The 7,305-nt window shown below is 45.3% G+C and overlaps 1 long non-coding RNA gene across 2 annotated transcripts; it reads right to left on the reverse strand.

Moving 5' to 3' along the window:
* Window positions 1-252: 252 nt before the first annotated feature.
* Window positions 253-3,355, reverse strand: LOC103269523. 2 transcript variants are annotated; one of them, XR_504902.2, is made up of 4 exons: window positions 3,278-3,355; window positions 2,515-2,693; window positions 1,628-1,700; window positions 253-1,235 (listed from the first exon to the last, which is right to left on the reverse strand). It is a non-coding gene; the product is annotated as an uncharacterized LOC103269523 (long non-coding RNA). The 2 variants fall into 2 exon arrangements; XR_002482294.1 differs by having other exon boundaries at window positions 253-1,700.
* Between the last annotated feature and the right edge of the window lie 3,950 nt (window positions 3,356-7,305).

Below are 7,305 nucleotides of genomic sequence, written 5' to 3' on the forward strand. Positions count from 1 at the left end.
GAACCCAGTACTGGGTCGTAAAATCAATTTGGTAGGCCATTGCAAGCATTTTAAAAAGAAACTATACAAGGGATTGAAGATGAATGGAAATAAATGTACACTGGGTCACAGATAGTAAGGCAATATATATTGGTTCCAGTTATAAGCAAATGTATGTTTGTATAAACCAAGATGTCAAATACATTTTTATAAATTCTAGTCCAAAAAAATCTGAAAAAAAGTAGTCTACAAGAGCCAGTAAAAGTCTCTGCCTTTAGTATAAAATACTGTATTTATTATATTTCTTCAGTAATAGGAAAAGTTTACAAATTTTTTGGCATACACACACACGATAAATTACATCTAAAGATATGTATTACATGAAATATCTATAAAACACATTCCTGAAGTTAAAAATTTTCATGTGTTTACTAATTTCATTCAAACTTTCCTATACTTGAAGTTAAATGCAGAAGATATAAAAACAAAGTGTCTAGGAAACAATCCATTTCTATGCTTTGGTCTTTATCATCATCAAAGCCCAAAAGTGCTTTACAAGTGGAAAAATACTGACATATGTACTGTCCTTTGGCTTAGTCAGTTCAGACTGTTATAACAGAATACCACACAGACTATGTGGCTTATAAAAGAAACTTATTTCTCATGGTTCTGGAGCCTGGGAAGTTCAAGATTAAGGAATTCGAAGACTCAATGTTTGAGGAAGGGCCTCTTCCAGTTTGGAAGACAGCCCTCCATCCTCACCCACCTCCTCATGATGGGGAGAGAGCAAGAGATCTCTCTCTTGTCTCTGTTACTACAAAGGCACTGATCCCACCATTGGGGCTGCACCCCCACAACCTCATCTAAACTTAATTACTTTCCAAAGGCCCAACTTCCAGATAATATTACAAACTGGGGAATAGAGTCTCAACATATAAATTCGGGGATGACACGGTAAGTCCACAGTATCCCTTTTGTGAAGAGTTTCATCCACTTCAACTTGTTATACTCATTTGCTAAATATTTATTATAATAGTACATCTGAAGATAATTCTGGGGAAATTTCTTCTTCAGCACATATGAAATGGATATTGTGATGAAGCACACACAAAAACGTAAATCTTCATGTTACCCAAACAGATGTCTTCTTCAACTGGATAGTGTATTAAATAATCAAGGAAGTGTTTCCCAAGTGTTCTGACGTAATGTTTCTGATGCTTTATATATGCATTTCCAATCAAAGATAGTTCAAAAAACTAAAAATAAGTAAACAGGCTGAGTGAAACAAGCCAGACCACCTACCCACCACCCACCAAAATTACAATCTGCATGATTCCATTTACAAAACATTGTAGAAAATCAACACTGATCACTTTGCAGATCAGTTGTTGCCTGGAACAGGGCATGGTGAGGGGAAGGCAGTCACCAAGTAAAGACCCGAGGATTTGATGTCCTGAAAATATCATCATAATCCTATTTAAGAGTACCTGGTTAATATAAAGGACCTCAGTGGGTATCATTAGAATTTTTAAAAAGCGCATATAGGTAAGTAGTACTTTTTAAAATTCTAAGTGACGCCTGTAACCAACACATGGGATATTTTGGCTCTTAAAACACGTCATCATAGAAGTGATAAAACCATCATTACCTGGGAAGAATCCGTGTTACAATATCAAATCGCCAGGAAGATCTTTTAACCAACTGCATATGTCAACCCCCACCTAAGAGATACATGGGGATCACTATTATTTATCTCGGCAGAAAAATATATGTATATTTGCCGCAAGTGCATGTTTAGGTCAAGTTCTTTTTTCAATGTGGAAAATTCACTGCTTTCAGACAGAAAAGACATCTCTTAGATGTATGTCCAGGACTGCTTCAAAGCATGTAGCTGCTAATAGAAGGAAATTCCACCTGCTAAACCTGTTTTCCAATGATGAGACCAAAAGAGTTTCTCCAGTTTTAGACTATTCTGTGAGCCACTGACAAAGATTCTTTGCTTGGCCAAACTTTCCTCAGGTTTCTGCATCTTTTGCTAGGCCCATCTGTGCGCTCTCTCATACAACCCAGTTTTACAAAGAACCCTGTTATGTTAGTTTAGCAAGAACGCCCCCATTCCTAGGTGTCTGATCACCTTGAATACCTGAACAGGTTTCATCCCCTCCCGTCCCCCAAGTGACATCTGATCACTCCTGGCTGTTTTCAGCAAGAAACCTATTGGGTGAGTTTAGCCAAAATCTTCCTTACCCCAATGTTTCCTCTTAGTAATTTTCCGTCCACATTGATCCCACATTGACCTCCACATTGATTTTTAGCTCTGAGTTCCCACTTGTCCTTGCCGTATTTGGTGTTGAGCCCAATGCCTCTCCCCCACTGCAAGATGCCGCTGGAGGTCCCTGTACCTGTCATGATGGTTCTGAAGACGGTTTACCTTACCGTGCTTTAAAAAGTATCACTGAATATATAAATATATATTTTTTAACAGCACACCGGTGCTATTCTACAACATGTTTTGGTTCAGATTTATGAACTCACTTGAGCAGCCATGATATCCCACCGTGGATAGAAGCGCTGGGGGTCTCCTGAGGACTGCAGCCCTTCAAATCTGGAGAAGAAGCTTCAGCAGCCACCAGAAGCCAGGTCCTCTGAACACCTCCCGATATGAGCCAGGTTCTCCTTCACACACTGATCGAGCTCAGCCACCCGATGAAGAACTGCACAGGAGAGAGAGAATCCAGCAATCACTTTGCTTTATTGGAGTGACGGTGTGCCTGGCTCCATGCTGGGCACTGGGTCAATGACCAATGACACTGATACAACGGGGGTAGCAGCGAAAACAACGGAAGGTACAGTGGGTTTCTCACCAGGGCCTTTTCTTCTCCTTTCCTCATCTATCCCTTAACAACAAATCTGAAAACGGATAAGAAGTGGCCCGAATTCATGCAGGCACTCCTGGTCCCGCAACAACCCCGGGGCGCTGGGCTTGCATCCGTATTACCACAATCCTGGTTCCAGCCATCAGGTGGGCGGGCATTCGTGTCCCCGTTTTAGAGGAGGGAGCTGGGCTCAGACAGAGCCGCCACCTGTGTCACCCCCCCGCGCCGGCCTTTCCATGGACAGTAGCCCCAAGACCCCCTGGAGCAGGACACCACACTCCCTGGGGCCGGGCGGGTCCCACCGCTCTCTCCCTCACGGGACAGTCGGGGCAACTTGTCCCAAAGCGCGAACGAGGCGACTTGGATCCGGGATCGCTTCATGTCCCCGCGCCCCAGGGCGGTCCGGCCCCACCACCGCGCACCCGCACCCGCAGCTCCATCCAAACACCTGAAGACGCGACCTGGCTCCTCTGGCCAGGCCATGTTGGCGTCCGTGAAAAGTCGTCACAGGCGCCAGGATGACGTCAGCTCCCTACGGGAGCCGCGACGCTCAGGCGGGTCCTCCGCACAACACGGGGTCATTTTGCCTTTTGCAGAAAGTCATTCGCTTTTACCCCTCAGACCGGCACCTGAGAAGGCGTGCTGTTTAGAGAAAGCAGAAGGAACGCAGTCTCGTGTCGGGAAACACAGCCTACTGAGCCTGCCCGCCTCAAGAATTGCAAGGGTCGTGCACCTCTCGCGGCGGTTCCTCCGAGGGCCTCCCAGGGAGTTGCCATGTGACCCAGCAGTGCCACTCCTGGGTCCACGCCCAAGGAAAATGGAAACGTATATCTTCGTAAAAACACGAAGCATAACCGTATGTCGCACTTTCTTCCAAGTAGCCAACAACGGGAGACAGCCCAAGTGCCCGTCAAAAGTTGAATGGATGAAAAACATGTTATGTCCACACAAAAGAACATTTTCCGCCGTGAGAAGGAATACAGTTCTGACACATGCTGCATCCTGGGTGCGCCTTGAATAAGTTATGCTAGGTGAAAGAAAGCAGACACAACAGACGAAATATTGTATGAGTCCACAGATAATGAATATCTAGGAATATGCAAGTGTCTAGAGACAGAGGAGACGCATCTGTGACTCCCCGGGGCTGGGCTAGGAGCAGGGATTAGCGACACTGAAGCACTATGAAACCTTTTCTGGTGGTAGAAATGTCTAAAACTCGATTCTGGTGAAGGTGGCACAACTTTACACACCTACTGAACATCGTCAGAGTGTATGCTTAAAATGTATTCATTTTATTGTCTGCAAATACATTGCAAGGAAGCTGTTTAAAAGTACGGCTTAGGCTTGGCTTGGCCGCCTTCTGTACCACTGCAATTACCAAACTTTTTCATACAAAGACCTTGGTGCATGTGTTTGAGTGTATATACAACTGTAGTTGTGCCCAGCCCTGCTGGCTGTGTGTCCTGTGTAGTTCCAAGCAACGGCAGTCCCCTCACTCATGCTACCTCAGGTTGCACTTAGTGCAAAATTCAGTTTACGTCTGATCACTTCCGCGTCTTCCAGCTGTGGCAGTAGCTTGAGCGTGTGTCCAGAACCCAGCCCAGGGCCTTCCCTCAGTGACAGGATGTCAGCATGAGTCCTTTCTTCGCGCCTCTGCGACCTTTCTCAGGTGACTCCACTTGAGGAGGCTAAATGGCTCTGCCTCTCGGGGTGTCAGTATGGCAGTACTTAAGAAGGACTACATAAGTTCCTTCCTGCACTAGGTACCAACACTTTCTCTTTTAGAAGTTTTTCTTCAGGACATGGTGAAAGATGTTAAGGGTCTGATAACAAGGACCTCTGTCCTGACAGTTCCCATCCTCCACTCATGGGTCTGAATTTAGGAAGGGAGACCAAATTGGATGCAAAGTTGTGAAGGGGCAGGAGCAAGCAGAGGGAAGTGCAGTTGTCAACACATCCCCACACCCATGTTCTATTATCACAGTTCTAGAATTCTCCTAAGACAGTTTCTTAAGGGGACACAGTGCACTCGCCAGTGCAAATAGCCATGTAATCCCTGCCCTGAACTGTGCCTGTCAGCAGTGCCCAAACTCTGAAAGGATGCCATCTAGTGTCTATCAGATTAGCAGTGACTCTCATTACTTCTAAAGTGTGAAGGTAGAGGCCCTTATAGACTGTGATATAAGGGACATGAATTAGTAATGGTATTTGTAATTCATTACGTTAATATAAGATTTTATAGTTTCCACGGTCTTGAAAGGACATTTCAGGAACCATTTATAAAGAAATGCCTACAAATATACTTGCATATATACTCTATGGGCAGGGTGTTAAGTATATTATTGTTTGTAACAGGAAAAGATGGTAAAGCCACTAAGTTTTCATCATTAGGGTACTAATAAAATAGGTTTGCGGGCACCTAAATGATGAAACACCCTGTTGATGAAAAAAATACTATTTTTAAAAAATGTAGAATGTTAGCCGGGCTCGGTGGCTCAGCCTATAATCCTGTGCCTTTGGGAGGCTGAGGTGAGTGGATTGCCTGAGCCCGCGGGTTCGAGACCCGCCTGGGCAGGCAAGACCTCATCTCTACAACAAATCAAAAAATTAGCCGGGCGTGGTAGCACACACCTGTAATTCCGGCTACTCGGAAGGCTGAGGCGGAAGGATCGCCGGAGCCCAGCAAGTCGAGGCTGCGGTGGCCGGGAGCGGCCACTGCACTCCAGTCTGGGCGACAGAGTGAGACTGCAACTCAAAAAAAAAAAAAATGTAGAATGTTGTTATGAAAATGCATTTGTATGTAGGGACGGTCATAATGAGGGCAAAGGCACGTCACAAGGATCATTAAGTGGCCAGGATCCATGCTTAGATATAGATCTGTAGCTATTTATCTAGTCTTCAAAAAGAAATAAAAATAGAAATAATAATTTTGTGCCTCTGACATAGAACTTTTTCTTAAGCATAGTAAGAGGCTGCACTTTCTGTCATGCTGGAGACCGTATTCCCGGACCCTGGTAATGCGTCAGTTTCCACCCTGACTTCCAAAAAGCTCTGTAGGGTCGGCTTGGGCCACAACCCCTCCCTCCCTTCTTCCTGCTCAGCGATATTTGAGCGCTATTCGAGGATTCTGTCACAAGGGAGCACAAATGTGCCACCATCATCAAACCACTACAATAAAGTGTATGCAGTTAGCACAAAAAATGCGATACCTCCCTTAAAACCCAGGTTCTGAATCTCTGTACAGAATGATTCTAATTCTGTTTAGGGAAAACAAACAAAAAAGCTGATGGGTATAAAAAGAGACATAAAATCGTATACTTTGGGGCATCCATAGGATGAAACTCCGGTACTCTAACATGCCTTGTCTGCTGCTGTAAAGCAGGATTAAGGCAGCACAGGACAGGTGGGTGGTGACTGAGAGAGGATGAGGGTGCTGGAGCAGGGTCTAAGCTGTGTCCATGGTGTCCTGGAGAGGGGATGACTGACAGGGGGTGGGAGAAGGTCTGGGAAGCCTGGACAGAGGTGGGGTAAGGGGGGGGTGAACACCCTGCTCTCTGAGAAGGACCTCTCTGCAGTGTAGGCCTCAACCTACACTGAGGAGGGAAGAGAGAATTCAATGACTACGGCATGAACTTGGGGTACACAGCAAAAGGAACTGCCTTGATATACACATGACTCCCCCGCCCCGAAAACTGGTATCATAATAAAGAAAGAGTTTCATAAAATTTTACTCTCTGCATACTCTAGTCAAAAACAAAAAACAAAACTGTGCACTGTGGTTCAAGCCTGTAATCCCAGCACTTTGGGAGGCCAAGGCAAGAGGATTGCCTGAGCTCAGGGATTCGAGACCAGCCTGCTCTACTTGGTGAGATCTTGTCTCTACAATAAATCAAAAAATTAGCCAGGCGTGGTAGCGCATGCCTTAGTTCCAGCTACTTGTAAGGCTGGAGTGGAAAGATCGCCTGAGCCCATCATGTAGAGGCTGCGGTGGCTGTTGGTGTTCCACTGCACTCCAACCTGGGTGACAGAGTGAGACTCCAACTCTAAAAAAAAAAAAAAAAAAGTAGATAGCTCTAATGCCTCCCGGTGGCCAGAGCCACAATAGCAACTTTGAGAGCAGACCAGGGGGCCCAGCAGGGGAGAGCAAATGATTCAGGTTGGGGACTGCTTAATGGGGATTCAGGTTGGGGACTGCTTAATGGGATCAGACAAGGTACTTCGGAGCTTTTCACTTACCCAAAGCAATTTATTTGTATTCATAATTATTCAGGAATATAAGGAAAGCACATAATCTGTGATATCTAATCCTGAGATCATAAACCAATCCTGGTCTGAACTGAAGGCAAAACTGCAACAGTGAGCTGTCTTTGAGGTAGTAGAGCTAGTATAGCTAGAAACACACACACACACACACACACACACACACACACACACACACACACACACCCCA

Source organism: Carlito syrichta, unplaced genomic scaffold (assembly GCF_000164805.1).
Source record: "Carlito syrichta isolate Samal-C Ts95f unplaced genomic scaffold, Tarsius_syrichta-2.0.1 Scaffold27222, whole genome shotgun sequence".
Taxonomy (NCBI): domain Eukaryota; kingdom Metazoa; phylum Chordata; class Mammalia; order Primates; family Tarsiidae; genus Carlito; species Carlito syrichta.